Source organism: Canis lupus, chromosome 29, assembly GCF_048164855.1.
Source record: "Canis lupus baileyi chromosome 29, mCanLup2.hap1, whole genome shotgun sequence".
Classification (NCBI taxonomy): Eukaryota; Metazoa; Chordata; class Mammalia; order Carnivora; family Canidae; genus Canis; species Canis lupus.
In genome coordinates this window covers 8,443,116-8,461,158 of record NC_132866.1, presented here as the reverse complement: position 1 = coordinate 8,461,158, position 18,043 = coordinate 8,443,116, and the positions used below count along the sequence as shown (strand labels likewise).

At 44.5% G+C, this 18,043-nt stretch overlaps 1 long non-coding RNA gene across 3 annotated transcripts in view; it reads left to right on the top strand.

Moving 5' to 3' along the window:
- Positions 1–8,015: 8,015 nt before the first annotated feature.
- The window catches only part of LOC140620526 (uncharacterized), an 88,222-nt gene continuing 78,194 nt past the window's right edge, over positions 8,016–18,043 (top strand). For all 3 annotated transcript variants that reach the window (XR_012020285.1, XR_012020286.1, XR_012020284.1), the window contains exons 1-2: positions 8,016–8,141; positions 9,798–9,977. This is a non-coding gene — a long non-coding RNA (uncharacterized lncRNA). The remainder of the gene's footprint in view (positions 8,142–9,797; positions 9,978–18,043) is intronic.

Here is an 18,043-nt window from a genome sequence, read left to right as displayed (position 1 = left end):
ATTTTCCTTCCAGTTTTACTGAGAAGTAATGACCATAAATCAATGTGTTGAAGTTGAAGGCATACAGCATGATGGTTTGATTTACACGTGTTGTGAAATGATCCCCACAATACATTCAGTTCACATCCATCACCCGACCAGATACAATACAAAGAAAAGAAAAACATTTCTCCTCGTGCCGAGAAGTCTCGGGACCCACTCTCTTACGTAGCACCCAGCCGTGCAAGCCATCCCGTCGTACATTCCATCCCTAGTACTTATTTACCTGATAATCGGAAGTTTGTACCTCTAGACCCCTTTCCCCCTCTCCCTTGCTCCCTCCTCTTTTCTGCATCCCCGAGCATCCTGTTGCCTTTCTCTCTCCCAGCTCTTAGTTTCCTTGGATTTTTATGATTCAGGAGAAGCCGATACCACTCCCAAGTTCTAAGGGAGGGTCCCGTGACCCAGGCTAAGCCACTCGGCACCTTCTGAGCCACTGGCCAGGGTGACTGGTCCATGCACTGCCATCCATCCGAGTCATTCCAAATGGCAGGACTCAGGACTTGCCCTGGGGCAGAGATGCTCTCTCTTCCTTAGGTGAGCTGTCGCTCTGGGAGCCAGCCTTTGTGATGAACAACCGTGGATAGCTGAGCTGAGGGGTGGAGAGAAAAAGGAGTTGCTGCAGACCTGCAGGTCCTTCCATCAAACCGGGCTTGTGAGAGCCAGTCGTGGGCACCCCTTACCAGCTCCAAGGCCAGGCTCCACAGGGTCAGCTTGAGTTGTCACCATGGAGGTATTGATGCCACGGGAATCTGTACATCAGGGCATTCTTGTTCGTGTTGTCTCAGAGAGCCTGTTTTGTCCCACTTCCGTCCCTAACCTGGAAGATCCTGGGGGGGGGGCAGCTGGCTCACAGCACGGTGAGGGTTCAGGAGCATGTGGGCATGACGACCTCCGCTGCTTCACGTGGAACCTGAAAGTCAACACTGCCCTCCAGATTCTGAAGACCTGGCAGTGGTTTCTGACATAGTATCATATTCTGACACACGGCCTGGAGTCCTTTGGTGTCCCCAAGATGAAGTGTCACTGTCCCTGTGCTCCATCCTGACTGCCATCAGCAGGGTCCGGTTTCCCACAGGAGACACCCGTCCGAAGAAACACATCCCTTTGTTTCCAAAGGAGAAAATTTATAGTGAACACCTTCCATTCCTCAGGGCTGTGCGGGTTGAGAAGAAACAAAGGAAGTTAACAGAAAGGTTATTAATGAAATAGTCCATCCAGGATCAATGTTCTCTTAACAGGCAGCATAATCGAATGGGTAAAAAATAACCTTGGAAAATTGTTTTGTTTCTTTTTTTGGTCAGGCTCCACCCCTGACTCATTGACTGATCAGAGTGAGTGCTTTGTACTTTTTTGCTTCTTGGGAACAACTTCCATCCCCTGTGACTCTAAGGAAATGCACCAGCTAAAAGGTGGTGCTTAAATAGTAAGTTCAGTTTATTTGCTATGATCAAGGAATCGAGGAAGGCTCCTCGTAGGAGGTGACTTTTTTTTTTTTAAAGGACTTATTTATTCATTTGGGGATGAAAAGGGCACAGTGACAGAGAGAATGAGTAAGAGAGAGAGAGAGAGAGAGAGAGAGAATCTCCAGCAGGCTCCACGCTGAGCAGGAAGCCTGATGCGGGGCTTGATCCTGTGACTCTGAGATCATGACCAAGAATCTGACACTCCACCAACTGAGCCACTCAGATGATAAAGGATGTGAATAGATGTTGCGGCCATAAACAACTAAGAAAAGAGAAGGAAGAGAGCAAGGAGCCGTCTAAGTGAGTGAGCGGCATAATCAGAGGTGTGGAGACCCCGACGTGGCATAAGAGAGCAGTGGCCAGAATGGGAAGCAGTGGCTGATGTTGTGGAAGGAAGAGGTCTGATGGGCTCCCTTCCATGAGACACCCCAGTGGTGAAGCCACGGAAGCCCCACATTTCTGCGTCATTGTCATCATGATTATCGTGGAAAGCCAGAGAGGACCTCCAGGGGGAACATGTGAGCCTGAGTTCCACTGATCTCCCTGCTGTAACTTTCCCCCATGGTCCTTTGGACTGGCCGCTTGGGATTTATCTGGCTGCATGAATTGCCTGCGAGCTCACACACCCGTGGGCTAAGTCAGAGACTCAGCGACAAAGCTGAGAACTGGGTGTGTTAGGTGGGTCTGTGACACTCCCTGGAGGATTCCAGGCACTTAGAGGAATGAATGGATTTTAAAAAAAATTTATTTATTTATTCATGAGAGACACACAGAGACATAGGCAGAGGGAGAAGCAGGCTCCCTGCAGGGAGCCCAATGTGGGACTCTATCCCAGGACCCCAAGATCACGCCTTGAGCCTAAGGCAAATGCTCAACCACTGAGCCACTCAGACGTCCCGGAATAAATGGATTTTTGCTAAGACATAAATACAGCCTTTTTATTGGTGACAGATATGCCTGCAGTCCTCACCGGTGAGGGCTGGTCGGGTTACTGTGGCCAAGTTGTTTTCAGAGAAACTTGCTAAGACATCAGAAGATACGGGGGTAGTGTTGGAGCCTGGGGGGCCGGCTCACTCCTATGAACCCAGGGCTGGTTTGGGGGGCAGCAGACAGGCACAGAGGTGAGGGAAACTGACCCCGTTTGAAGCTGAAGGTGAATCTATAGCCTAATCCTGCTTATCCAAAAAACATTTGTTGAGAACCTCCTATGTTCCCAGCACTGGGCCAGACTCTGATGATACAGAGATAATTAAGTCATGACCCAGCTCCCAAGGCACTTGCTCTGTAAGTGGCCACACTCCAATGTAATGTTCAAGGTCTTGGGCTCTCAAGCCAGACTCTTCCAAGTTTGAATCTCTGCCACTTATTAACTGTGTGACCTTAGGCAAGTTACCAAACCTCTCTGTGCATTAATCTGCTCACTTGCAAACCAGGGATGATGAAAGTTCTTACCTTGGAGGGTTGCTGTGGGGATGAAGGGACCTATGTGCACGAAGTACTTGGTATGGTTCATAGCTAGTGGTCACTAAAGCTCTAACTTTATGTCCAGCCCGAGAGATGAATGCCCTCCACAGTGATAGGAGCCGTGATGGTGGTATATCTAAGAACGGAGGGAGTGGTCCTGTAATTCTGGACATCACTTCCTCTTCACTAATTTTTTTTTCAGGTGTGTTAATGCCTGCGTCTTGCGGGTCAGGCCATGCTCTCTGCTTTTCTGCTCGAGCACAGGAAGTTCATGCATTTTACTTGGGGCTTCTTGGTGGAGACAAATCTATTGGAGTTTGGTTATCAACACACATTTTCTGACAACTCATGCATTTGTTCGCCAGACATTAATGGGTCTCCTGGTGTCCCAGGCACTGGGGATGCTCAGATGAACCTCGTCTCACTCTTAATCTTTTTATGTCTAGCACAGGAGCCAGACTCAACAGGAAACCCTGTACACAGGCTCATGCCTGCTGCCGCCACCTCTGAGCCACAGTATTAATGCTAACAACTCCAATGACAAAAGCTAACACTTATTAAGTGCTTACTGTGTGCCAGGCACTGCTCTGGGGTTTACCTGGTATGACTTCTTTTCATCCTCAGGGAAACCCCAGGAAGTGAGGACCATTATCACCGCCACCCCCCCTCACCCCTGAGAATCTGAGGCTCAGAGAAGTTAAATGATTTTCCTAAGGACACAGAAGGCCGCCATCTGCCATTTGTAGTTGTTATATACACTTATGCTCAGTGCCAGAATGTTGTCATTCTCAGCAAAACCTCCTGTTGCCCTCAGAAAGCCCCGAGTTTCAAAAGACTTTCTGGTTCTTATGGACCAAGTGCCTCCTCTGACTACTGCTGCTATGTGGGGTCAACATGCACCAGCTATTTAGAAGTTTTAGAAGTTTACCCAATTCCAGAGGCTTATTTGGTCAAAATCTTACCCATAAATGTGTTTCCATACATACGTGAACCCAATAAAATCAATCATAGTTTTCCCCCAAATCTTCTGTGATCCAAGTTTTAGTAAGAAGGATTGCTTTTATCTTCAACAAGTGAGATTTCAAACAAACAATAGTTAGTTTCTCTACAGTGACATTTGCCTGGTTTACGACAGGGTCCTGGCAAAACTGAGAGCAATCAGATCTAGGGTTGGAGCAGGCTTACTGACAAGAAGTGCTGGCTCAGGACAAAAAATCAATCAAGCAAAAAACAAGTGCAGGTGAGGGGTGCCTGGGTGGCTCAGTCGATTGAGCATCCGATGTTTGGTTTCAGCTCAGGTCATGATCTCAGGGTGATGGGATCCAGCCTGGTGTCAGGCTCCCCATTGAGTGTGCAGCCTGCTTAAGATTCTCTCTCTCCCTCTTCCTCCCTCTTCCACTCCATCCTCCCACACACACTCTCTCAAAACAAAACAAAGCAAAAAACACACTAATGGGTTCAGGTGATCCCTTGTGAAGGAAGGTAAGAAGTGAAGGCCACACGAGAGTATTTATTTAATGCCTTCTGTGTACTGGCACAGTGTTCAAGACCCTTGGTGTGCACTATTGGAGTTATTTGTGACAATAAAAACTCCCCACACAAAAAGTTACCTCTGCCACTCTGTTCAGAAACAGTTCTCACCTAAGAAAAGAAAGGAAAGCCATAAAACTGTGTAATGCTTTAGAGGCGTCATTGGCCTTTCGGCTGAGTGCAAATTTGGTTTGTCCAGCCGATCTCTATGTCCTGGACCAGGGGGTGGCTAACTTTTCCTGTAAAGGGTGGTTAGTAAATACTTCAGGTTTTGCAGGCTATACAGTCTCCCACTCAACTACACAACTCTGCTACTGACATGTGAAAGCAGCCACAGATAACACATAATGAAGGGGAATGGGATTGTGTTTCAATAAAACATTACTTATGGATACTGAAAATTGAATTTCATGTAATTATCATATGTCATGGAGGATTCTTCTTTGGATTAAAAAAAAAACACTTTTTTAAAAAAAATGCAAAAACTAAAACCCATTGTGAGCTCACGGGCCATACAAAAATAGGTGGAAGTCCAGATTTGGCCTGAGGCTACAGTTTGCTGACCTTCCTCATAAAGGAAAACCCTAACTTGTAGCTGGATAGAAATCATACATGAGTAACAATAAGCCTCGAGGGGGAAAAAGTGAGCTTTAGAATAGCTGTCTTTAAATGTGGTCACCCTAAAGACTTAAAAAAAAATTTTTTTTAAGATTTTATTTATTTATTCATGAGAGACACAGAGAAAGAGAGAGAGAAGCAGGCTCCATGCAGGGAGGCCGATGTGGGCCTTGATCCTGGACTCCAGGATCACGCCCTGAACCAAAGTCAGACGCTTAACCACTGAGCCACCAGGTGTTCCCACCCTAAAGACTCTTGAGAAATGAATCATCATCTGTTAATCCAGATATTTATGTGTGATTTCCATGCTGGCTGATGAGTTTTCAGATTATTGAGTAGATCTGATGGCAGGTTAAATAGTTGGCTCTCCAAATCCTAATTCTGGTGTGGGAGCAAAGGGGAATTTGGATATATTTAGGATTTTGATGAGATAGAGAGTTGAACTTGAATTTGCTGCCAAGATGCATGTTTTAGCAATTGTTACCCCTGCCTGCTTCAGAAGGCATTAGTTCGTGGTAGGAGCTGGTGGTGTGTGTGTTAACGCTGGCCGTGCATTTTTAAATCACCATGTGCAATTCATGTGCTGTTTGTACTTAAGCTCACCTTTCTGTGCAGGCACCAGGATAGCCCACCTGCCATACCCAATGAGGAGCACCACTCTGAATGGGTTCCTGCCATTACCACTTCTTTCCCACTTAGGGAGCATATGTCATTTCAATATCTAGAAAACCAACAGATTTGAAGAGGCTGCAGACTGCAGCGTTCAGGGAACCATTATTGAAAGCAAACAAACATTTAGCAAAGGGGGGAAGTTGGGGTGGGGGAGGCAGGAGAGGTGGAACAAGCAAGCAGTTGATGCCTCTGCTTCTTTGAAGGGAAAAATTGAAGGTTAAAAGCATTTTTTTTAAATCATCCTGGGAAATGTAATTGGCCCACCTGATCTGTGAAAAGCAAGCTCTCGGATCACCTAGCATGCCACATGTTGAGTTTCTCTCCAGCCACCCGATCTTTCTTTGAGGAACAGAGCTTTGTCTTAAGTAAACATTTAAGGCCTAATTGGATCATTGGTGTGGTGTCACAGTAATTAATGCACAGCTTAGAGTCACATAAGTCCTGAGCAGCACCAAGTCCTGCTGTGAAGTAAGAGAAGACCTGTGGGATCCAGCCAATGAGACTCACGCACGATTGTTCTAGGCGATGAGGAAGAAATAGCAGGTGTATTATACAGAAATTTAAAAAAAAAAATCTCAACAGTGGCTTTATTATTATGCTTAGCTAAGGATAGATTAAAATGACCTCCAAAGAGGGAGTGTGATGTTCTCATTGGTTTTATGTCTTGGTCGTTGGTTAAGAATGGGACACAGAAACCAACCTGAGCTGATTTCAGCTTAACAAAGAAATACACTGTAAGCATGCAGGGGAGTTTTTCTAGAACCCAGGAACAGTGCAGCTAGATCCTTGGGATGGAGCGGTGCTGAGTAGGAGAGCTTACCGCGTGCACCTCAAATCTGCTGTCTTTCCTCTCTGTTTTCCCTCTGTTACAAGTTTGCTTCCCCTGGTATTCTGGTAGATGTCCACCAACCAGCTTTCTAGCGGGAGAAAGCCTGGATTCGGAGTGTTTGCCAATTCCCATCATGCAAATCCTCCCACCATGGCTGATCCAGAGCTACCAACGTGAAAGTGGAGCTGGGAAAAGATGTCCAATAGCACACCATTATACAGCATTTTCACCAGGCTTTCAGGAGCAGAGACACTAATAAAATGTAAAATAATAATAATAAATGTAACCATAATGCAGAATAATTAGGAAGTGATTTTTTTTGGAGTATTACCTTTGTTTTTAATAGAATTTATTTAATTGTAAGTTTACATAATTTAATTTTAAATAATGGCTGCGTTAACAAATTTCACTCACGAAATTCCTGATGGCTTAGAGATCAGCTCTTGGGAGCTAGTACGCATGAGCTGATTCCATGATTCCAGCACATTGCTGGGTTTTTTTCAGCTTAAGTGCACGGCTCAGGGAAGCAGTGCCCGGCACCCCATCCCCCAGCTCCCTCTCCCACGGGGCCTCCTTCAGGACCTCAGGCCCAAGTCCACAGTCCAGGAAGAGAGAATGGGCTTGGTTGAGCCTGTTCTAATCTGGCCAGTCAGCTGTGCTGGGGGTGGATGGAGGCTCCTCTTTCCAGGAAGGGGCGGGGATACTGTGTGGTTGGAATTTCCAGCAGCTTCCTTGTCTGTGGGAAATATTCAGAAGGTAGTGTTTGTTCCAGACTTACCATGTACTGGACACTGCTGGAAACACATCTCATTTTGTCTTCAGGATTGTGTGAGCTGGGTATTTTTGTCTCCATTTTACAGAGGAGGACTCTGAGGCCCAAGGACGCCCGAGTCCTATTAGTGACTTGCTTAAGTTCTAGCCAGTAAGTTTAAATCACAGAGCTTGGAATTCATATTCAAGCCCATCTTTACCCCCAGAGGCTTCTTTCCACCAACCGGTTGCCTCTCATGTGGAGATACTGTGCAAGGACACTTGGCCCACAGAAGTCAAGTTTCTGACCCTGTGCGGGGATTGCAATCCTGCCTCCTCCCAGCAGATAGGGAAGAGGGGGTCGAAGGGGAGAGGGTGCATAAGAGATATAGGAGCAAAGGCATGCATTATTTCTACCCCCCAAAAAACCCAATCTCTCTGTGGCTGCCTCTCTTCTTTCCTCTGGTCTCTGGGGGGCAAGGGGCAGATACTGGCTTCATTGTAATTTTGGGTTTTGGTGCAGATCACATAGTTGAATAGGAGTGTGGATGCTCAGTTTTTTTTCTTTTTTCTTTTTTCTTTTTTTAATCCTTATTCATTGTTTGCCTTGCCTGGCCACTTTTGTGTGTTCCTGCCCCCAGGTATTGGGCCCAGTCAATTCTTCCTGCAATTAGTATTCATGGTCAGCTGAGCAGAACTAATGCAACAAACCGTTTTTACTTTGAAGGTCATATTACAGGCTTCCGAGCTCCTGCGGAAAAGGCTCTTTATGAGTAAGTTCTTCTTGACTATCTCCAGGAATTTAATTTTCCCTCTTCTGAATTTTCAAGCCCGCCTATTGAAATCTTCAATGTCATTCCCCAGGAAAACACCCAACACCAGACAGATAACCGGATGTAGCCAAATTGTTAGTATTTAAAAAAAAAAAAATCCTTTCTTCCCTGGGGCTGCAAGACACGTGCGTCTGTGCCCCGGCCTGTGTGGGAGTGGCACCTGTCTCCTCCTTTCACTGTTTCCTGTGATATGTGTCTGTCATTACTATCAGTTGCATTAATTAAAAAAAAAAAAGCCCATTCATTTAAAATTGATAAAAGGAGGGTGCTGAAAATTCTGACTTCTGATTATTTTTAAATTGTAGTCAGTTATTGCAGGTAATTTCCCAGATAGCATAAGAAGCAAGTAATAGTCTTTTAAAAAAAGAGTCTTAAGTTTTTTTTTTTTTAAGAATTGTAAAATGGCTTCTTTGTACTGAAGGTGTGATACCAATTAATATTTAAAGGAACAAAAATGGTCAGAAAATTCTTTTAGCTGCCCTGGAAAAATTCGAATTAGTCCAGAACGATGGCATAAATCAGCTAATTTACATCTGGCATAATGTTGTGAACACACACTATCTCTCTGCTTTCAAGATGTGCGGACAACACTATTTTGTCCTACTTTCTTTCTTTTTATCCTCCTTATAGTTAAAGATAGCATCGGAGTTTTCACTGATGCTCTTCAGAGCATATTACATGAAAAAACAAAATCTAAGAAAGAGGTAATATCTGTCTTTTTAAAAAAGATACCTTTAATTCTTGGTTTCTAAACTTCATGTCAGATTTTGTTTACGTTTTTCTTCTCAGACTAAAAGACTAAAAAAAGATTTTTTACTAATTTCTAAAGATACACTTCTTCTTTTGAAAACAGTGAGTCTAATGTCCCTAAGATACTGTTTTCCATTTTGCTTTGGCCACTAGGAAGCTCTGAACCAAAATTGTGGCTGGCTTTTAGCAATTTGTGGGATCCTCTGGTGCTGAGTCAGGGGAATAAACCCCCAACTCTGGATTCCAGTCCACAGCAGTCATTTACCTTCTCTCTTATTCAGTTAAATTTTGTTTATGGATTCCTATAGGCCATCTTCCTCTCTCCTCCACATTATAAACATGAATGAGGTAGATGGAGTGTGCTACAAAAATTTGCTTACTGAGGAAATGGTGAAGTTCCTGAGAAGGTGACTCCTGTTTCCACCTGGAGTTGAGGGCTCCCAGCTGGGGGTCTTGCCCCACTGACATCTCCCACTCAAGTCCTCCCTCAGTGCTGGACCTTTTGGTGCAAAAATAAAAAAATACAGGCAGATGACAAGGAGGCTGAGGGGCGCTTAGCACAGAGGCCCAGGAAGCTCCCTTTCCAAAGGGCTCTTAGACTTAATGGGAGGAAGCATTTTTGCTATTTGTGGATGAGATCTTCCTCCTGTAGGGGCTTGGGAGCCCGGCCTCGGTAAACGGGACAAGAGCCTACCAGGCTGGTGAGTGTGCACAGATTAGAGTCTGCAAACCCTTTTATGGTGGCATATGCTGCTTCTATCTCCGTAGACATACATGTACACACAAATTTGAAAACATCATTGTCTTTCCCCCCATCCCTTCCTTTCCTCTTTCTGTCCCTGCCAGTTTTCCTATGGAGGGTGTTCCTCATCAGGACCCCCAGAGACCACAGCTGCCTTGAGAGAATATTATGTCTACCCTTCCCCATCCTCGCAATAGGGAGAACAGGAGGTCTCCTTTGAAAATACCTCTTCGCCTGTATAAAACTGTATAAAGCTGCAGCTGCCTCTGGAAGAAAAAGTAAAGGTGAGTTTTCTTTCTTATAATCTGTTTAATTAATAAGGTTCCTAAACAAACAAACACATACAATGCAAGGCCATTTTTTTTGGGATCTGATTAAAGTATAAGATCTATTTTCTTGCAACACACCAAATGATAATGGCTTTTTTCCTCCCTGAGAATGCTGCAGACACAGAATCCAGTCCATCAACTATTCATTTCTAAAAAACAAAAGCAAAAAAACAAAACAAAACAAAAAAAAACAAAAAACAAAAACACCCTCAACTCTCGCCTCCCCCCCCAAAAAAAAACTCTGTTGGTGAATTTCTTCTCAAAATGTGTGTTTAGGACAGCAGAAATTTCTGACAAGTCAAGTACAGGTGATTAAAGCTTGCAATGTAAATCAGTTAACATCTGTAATTTTCCTTGTTCTTGAATGCTATTAGTTATTTCAAGAGTAAAAAAGGATGTTTTACTTAATTTTTTTGAATCTTACTAGGTACCCGTAGCTTAACTTAATGATTTGTATAAGTGATAGTAATTGCTAGGACTACAGTTGAGTATTATTTGCTATAAAATGAACATGGTTATATGTCCAACAGAACTAGCAAGGGACAGAAATGCAGTTGTATCCAAGAGAAAATAATTATAGCAATAATCAGTGTAATTCATGATAATGGCTGAATTGAATTTCACACCATAGCTCCAAGCACTTACATTTAATGAATGTAGTTTGTGCTTGTTTACTAAAAAGGTTTTTAGCAGAAAATCGATAATGTAACTTCAGTGTTTCTAATTGCAAATGCAATTATTTTTTTTAAAGTAGCGGTTCAATAAGGATTTTGTAGAGAAAATTGAGGTATGTGAGTGCTGCACATGCTGGCGCTTTAATTAGTCTACCTGTACATTAGTGCTATGGCGCCTTAATATCTATTTATTACAACATATTGATTAAAATGGATTTGTATTCAATTTTAAGGCTAGCTAATGTAATGGACATTGAAACTTTTCTGGAAGCATTGGCTGGGATTACAACATGTCACTGGGTAATGAGGCTTTCCTTCAAGAGGTGATTTCAGAAATCATCCTACAAACCCAATAGTGGGGCCAAGGAGGGGAGGGCCAGGCTATGTGCCAGTTTCCATGGAACGAGTGGCAGGGACACGTGTGGCGTTTGGTAAAAACAGGAGGTGTGTGGATTTATAATGTGACTGCAGGTTTGTGCTTACTTGGGTAAACTTCTGTGTGTGCGTTTTCCAAGCCCAAGATATGCTTGAGGAGGTTATGTTGGGGGTCGATAATTTGCTCCAGTGTAAAACCTTTCAGTAGACTTCTGGGTTTAGAGATCCACAGCGAGTCTAGCCAGAAGCTGAAGGCAAGTGTACTGTCTCAGGTCTCAGGATTTTGAGTAAACCAATCAACTCAACTGAAGTCCAGTGTTCATGACTCACACTGATATGAACTGATGCATTGGCTTTCTTTGCCTAACTGGATCCTTTGTTCAAGACTCACCTTGTGCCTAACCGTCTCTCCACTTGCATGGTCATCACAGTCACCATCACATCAGTGCCACCACCACCATCCTCCTCCTCCTTCTCTTTCTTAAGTCTTATCTCTGCGGTGTGTACATTGGATTTATGATACGGTCTTGCAGAGCATCATGGGAGCTTTATTCCACAAGAGAAGGTGAAGAGCTGATCCTGGACAGGCTGAAATTCCTTAAGAGCCTAAATTTTAAAGTATATCCGCTGGCCTGGGATTTCTGACCTTGCTTTAATGAAATCCTGGTGTTGCTATCTCAAAACCAAATTAATTTAAACCTGAATGTTTTGAGTGGGCGGAAGGAGTTTATATTATAACTTTATAAGCAACATCGATATGCTACTGAATTCCAAAGACTTTTGGGGGGTGCTGTGGGGAGAGGCAGAGGCAGAGGGAGAGAGAGAACCTTAAGCAGCTTCCACGCCTCACAGAGCCCAATGCAGGGCTTGATCTCATGACCCTGAGACCACGATCTGAGCCAAAACCAAGAGTGGGACACTTAACTGACAGAGCCACCTAGGTGCCCCTGAATCCCAGAGACTTTAAGTCCTGCCTCTTACAATATGGCTTTGAGTCTATGTGAGAAGCAAGTGTACCAAGAAAACAGCTCCAAAAGGGTCTTCTATCAAGGTTTTATTAAAAATGAGCCCTTGGCAGGGTTTCTGGGCAGCTGTAACAAGGCCTGTGGTGTTAGCTTGTTGGAGAACTGCCCCCTACCCTCCAAGGACCAGGTTGGCGCCCATAGCCTTGAGGGGGCTTGAGGTCCAGGGAGCGTGGGTCACTCCCTCCTCTGGCTTCCTATGGCACATCGAGTGAAAGGCCTCACAATGAGCTCTTCCTGTGGTCCATGCCCTATGCTGGGTGTATCACCTTGGTTGTCTCCTGCTTTTACAATAGCCCTGTGGGGCAGGTGGTATTGTTACTCCCATTTTCCAGATGAGGACATCAAGGCTCAAAAAGGTTAAGTCGCTGGCCCAGAATCAGATGGCTAGAAAGTCAGTGGAAGATCTGGGGTTGCAAGTGCCTTTCTATACACTCCACTGGCTCCCCACTGTCTGTCCCACATGATCCACATCCACTCTACCTGCTACTATTAGGTCAAGCCACAAGAGGTGCATTTTTCTTGTGGCTGGGCTAAAAATTAGTTTTCAGTCTGTATCTCTCTCCACCCTCTACTCCCCTTCTCTGCCACCTCCTTCCACATCTGGTCCATCCAAATCAATAAAAGCTAAGTAAGTGAAGGAGGCCAAGATCCAGGTGAATCTGACTTGAATGTGTCTCTCTTTATGTGGGGAACGCGGTTGCCTTCCATGTCAGGTGTGAGCCTTTACACCATCTTCCTGGAGTCTGGAGGCTGAGCATGTGGCCCATTTCAGTGTGTCGAGACCTGGTTGGCACCTGCACAATAGCACCATGCATGTGCCTTTCGCTTTCCCTGGCACGTCCATGAAGTAAGTGAGCTGGAGAATCGGGTGCAAATAAGCATATTGTTAGGGTGTGATGATGGAGTGGGAAGGTCCTCCACTGTGGGACCTCTGGGGAGTCTCCTTCCTCCCTGAGTCTCAACTTGCACATCTGCAAAGTGGAGCAAATGACCCCCACCCTGGCTCCCTTGGGACAAGGCTCAGATGGGGTCTGTTTTCCTCCCTGTAGTTTAGAACCTTTAACAGGCTTGACCAAGGTAGAGAATCCTAAGGAGGAAGGTGAACAAAAGCTGCCAGGAAGGTAGAGTTTCTAGCATCAGCTGCAGAGTCATCCTTAAGGGAACAGCCCCCAGGTGCCTCACCCTCTGCCACCCCTAATGACGGAACAGCCCTATCCTTTTATGGTCAGAGTCATTAGGCTGGGGATTAAAAAGTTAATGCTTTGTCAAGCTTTCTTTCTTTTTTTCTTTCTTTCTTTCTTTCTTTCTTTCTTTCTTTCTTTCTTTCTTTCTTTCTTTCTTTCTTTCTTTTTGTGTGTGTGTGTGTGTCTTTGTGGGGGGGGGAGGCACATGGTGTATATTCAATATGGCGCCATGGAGCCAACCAGGAGCTGCTGCTTGATGGGATGATCTTCTCTGTCAGGCTGGAAAAGACAGACACCCTGTTTGACCAACAAATGTATAGAAAATAGTGGCTGGTTCTAAGTAGCAATTACATAATAATCTTATCCAAAGAAAATGTGGGCTCAAATTAAGATGATTTCACCAGGAAAACATTAAGGTATACAAAGAGTTCTTAATAAATAGAAATAAATAGTGCTGGGCCTGCGCCATGGTTATTTTCGATGGTTATCTACCCTCGCCACTGCGGCTCAGGCTGCATTTTCCGTGGGACTCAGAGCGGCATTTTGCTCTACAAAAACAACTAGCTCCTTTCCAGCCAATGATTACTTGTAATTATGCTTTCCCCTGCTATTATTCTAATAGACCTGTCATGTTGCTCGGAGGACTCTGGCATTTAGAATATACGACGGCTTTTATGGATGGACTGCTGGAACACTTAATATAGCTCTATTTCTGAATTATCAAGTTCTAGCCTTTTGAAGTCTGTGTTAGTGGAACTCCTATTTATGAGATGTGCTGTGCTTAAAGGTTTGCTATTGATGAAGAGGTCCAACAGAGCCTTTATCGTAAGTACGGCAGCATTCTCCCTGAGAGATAAATAGCCGTGCTAAAAGGTATGGTGTGTACCTCGGCTGCAGATTACTAGCCAAGTACCTTCAGAACAGTATACTTCAAAAATACCTTTATGCTTCTTGTTTGTTCTCTTTTCCATGGAGATGAGTGACATTTTTTAAAACCCAGAGGGATGGATGCATGTTGGCTGTCGTTGGTCGTCCACATTAACCGGGTTTGGAGAACGCGTGTGCTCTGGCACAGGGCATCTGCGTATATGCACAGGTGTGGTTTACATCCTCGGTGCTCACGGTTTCAAGAATTTGCTCTTCTTTGAGTTTCTTTTATTTAAAGGTGTACTTGGCTGGACTCAAGTACTTTTTTGGAGTTGGGGAGGAGGGTTTAGGAACAGGAGGGCCTGTTCTGAAGAATCTGGAAGACACTGTTGCTGGCAGAGCAAGGGCCTGCTGCTGGGCAATTCTGGCAGTGGTACGTGCAGAGAGCGGGTGGTGGTGTTAGGCTCCCGGCAGGGTGGGCTGGCAGCAGGTGGAGACCTTCGACGGGGTGGCCTGACAGAGACCTTGTCACCAGAGCTGGTTTCCAAAGGTCAACCTAGGGACCGCCAGCTGGGGTGAAGTGTCTTTTAGCAGCTAACCGGGTTGCCTCTTCTATGGATCCCAAAATGTGAGCATTTGAGGCTAAAGTAACTAGACAGTGTGGGCACTTTTTGGGGGGCCTTGGGTGGCGATCATAGGGAAAGACATGGGGTGTGGTTGACACGCACCCATGTGCCGAATTTGCCGGGAGTGAGTGGCGTGGCTGTCTCAGGACACCCTCGAGAGACTCCAAGTTTTTAGCAAGCGTCCCAGATGCAGACAGAACTCCTAGGTAGCTGACCTCAAAAACACAGAAGCAGGACCGCAGAGCAGCTTTTGACCATGCGGCAAGAATTTGCATCGATTCCCCCCAAGAAGGCAGGCTGTTGCTCCAGAGCGTTTGCCTGGTGTTTTTCATTTGGACCCGTCATGCATCAGAACCCTGACTACGCACTCCCTGTCTAATTCATCTTCACCCATATATTTTACCATTACGGATAGCCTTCCCCTTAAGCTTGTCTATTTACTAGCTGGTGTGACAGATGACAGCGAGTCTGAGCCATGGTAGATGGCATTCGTATGGCTCCGATGCCAGAAGCATTCTAAGCGCCGGTGTTGCATATTTATTGATCTCCATATTCCCAATAATCTGATGCCCGTCACATTTGACAACATTATGTGGAGAGGTCAGCTAGATGGGGCTAATGAAGCTGTTGCCAAGATGGATGTTGTTCCCACAACATTACCCTTGCAAATAGCTCTCAGTGGGGCATTTCACTGTCGGGCCAGGCATTTGAGGACTTTCTATTTTTTTTTTTTTTAAATAGTTGACGTTAACATTAAACAAAACCTGAAGCTATTAAATCTTAGTATTTATATACGATAGAAAACACGGATGCCCTGGCATCTTTCCAAATGAAAATCTTATTAACGGACATAGTGCTTGTGGCAAAGTCCTCAGCAATCAGAGATTGGCTTGGCTGTCTAAAATGTTTGACGGATTAGTCCAAGATGATGTGAAGGACCAAATGGGAAATGGCTGAAGTCTGGAGGATTAAAGTGGCAAATGGGAGGGCTGGCTGCAGCTGGAGGCGGGCGACTCTTTGCTGTTTCCCAGCTTCCATGCTGCTGCAAGCAGCTGACATAAAAGGCACTCAGGTTTAGATAACGCTTTATAGGAAAAAAAAAAAAGAAAGAATATGAGATAGTATTTGCAAAGAGGATCCCATTTAATAAACGCCGCATGGGAATCATTGACACAGGAAATGCTTCAGGAACGCTTTTGAAAATATTAAAGGCTTCCCTTTACACCAGAACCTAGAGCCCTTCAAAAACCCCGCAATCTGCCATTTGGAGACTTTCACACTGTCCTGAGGGTCACTATGTTGGACAGTGTGATCCTGACGATTCTTCTAAGGAGCCCATCTTGGTTTAATTCTAGGTGCATGGTTATTGGTTACAAGTTCATTGAGTAGCTGCAAGCATCTCTGTGCCAATGTGGTTTTCGAGAAACTTGTTGCATATCTTGGTAGGGCCACTGAAAATTTGGGGTTCTTTAAGAAAAACATAATACATCTTAAGTTCTAAATGCAGTATTTTCTAATGGCAGGTGTATTTGATAGTTTTCTTCATGACAGCGTTCCTCTCCCAGCCCTATCTCAGAGTGGACACAAGCAAGGATATACAACAGAGCTGATAAGACTTGGCTCCCGGCTTGTCCAGAACTTTCTCAACAATAAACTCATTTATCCAGGGCTAGCATTTAGGAGCATTAATTCACCACATTGCCTACAGTCACAAAACTGAAGAACTTCTTGACTTGTTTATTTTGTAGGGTTGAAGAAAGGATGTTGGAGAAGAGAAGATTAACCATTGTGCCTTTTTCTTTAGTGCATCTCAATTCCCCCTTCCGTCATGCCTGTTCTCAGGTTATGCCTTTTGCATTGTGTTGAGTGAAGAGGTAGAAAAGAATTGATGAGTTCAGGAGCAATGAAGTTCACAGCTGGGCAGATGCTTATGTTCTTTTCAGATGGAAAACTTGTTTCTCCTTCATCCTTCCTCCTTCACTCTTGGGGTGGCATACTATACACACACACACACACACACACACACACACATATACACACATAAATATGAGGTATAGGCCATATATGCACATATACCATTAAGAAAGCATATTCTCTCTCTCTCTCTTTTTAAAAAGATTTTATTTATTTATTCATGAGAGACACAGAGAGAGAGGCAGAGACATAGGCAGAGGGAGCAGCAGGGAGCCCAATGCAGGACTCGATCCCAGGATCCCGGGATCACAACCTGAGCGTAAAGGCAGATGCTCAACTGCTGAGCCACCCAGGTGCCCCGCATGTTCTCTCTTTGTTGAATGCCTAAAAGTCATAAGGGAAACAGAGTCAGGTAATGGCAAAAGTTGACTCCAAGTAAGGTAGAGTGTGGTACAGCGTGCTGTCTACAATTTAAGAGACACAATTCTCACTAAAGAAAAACACCATTGAAAAGTCATATGTGAGAGATGCAAGTTAAAGCTACCCTAGGCAGCTTTAATTTAGGCATGAGCAAATTACACGGACAGCAGTTGCTATAGTAACTAGTAGACAATATGGTGTTTATGTTGCTATTGAGATATCTTGGTCTTTACCAAAATGAGAAAAAGAAGAAGAAGAAGAAAAAAAGACAAATCCCAGACTTCCAGGAGCGTACAAACACTGCATGAAGGGAACATTTCTCATAACCATTTTACTTCTTCCATTTATTTATAATGAAATGGGTATCTATAACTATATGCAGCCCAAGGATTGGTTTGTTGTTGTTATTAATATTTTCCTAATTAAGATGTCCTCTTAAAGGCCTAGTCCCTGTGGCACCTGTGAAGGCCCCCCGCCCGCCATCTTGGATGGCCTCCATGAGAATTCTGTGGTTGGGCATGGTGCACTTTGAGTGTAGGCCAATATAGGTCAGTTGAAGGTGAACCTAAAAGGCAAGAATGCTCAAGAATTCAAAGCAGGACGGATGCTGCAAGAGATTGTGCTATTACACTCTTATGGCAGTTAAGATGATTAGTAGTTAGCATGATTTCAAAAAGCATTTAGGGTCCTTTCTAGAGACAAATAAGATGTTTCAAAGAGCACTTGTGACAAAATACAGTTGTCTCACATCTAAGGCTGATGGAGAGACAGCAGAAAACATAGTAAAGTGGGCACTTGCCATTTTGATGCGGGAGTCTGACAGGTGGACCCCAACAATTCAGCTCCCAATTTGGATATTGGGTCCTGGTAACTAAATCCATAGCAGTTCACCCAATAATTGCTTTGCTTTTACTGTTGTAGATCACCACTGCCAAA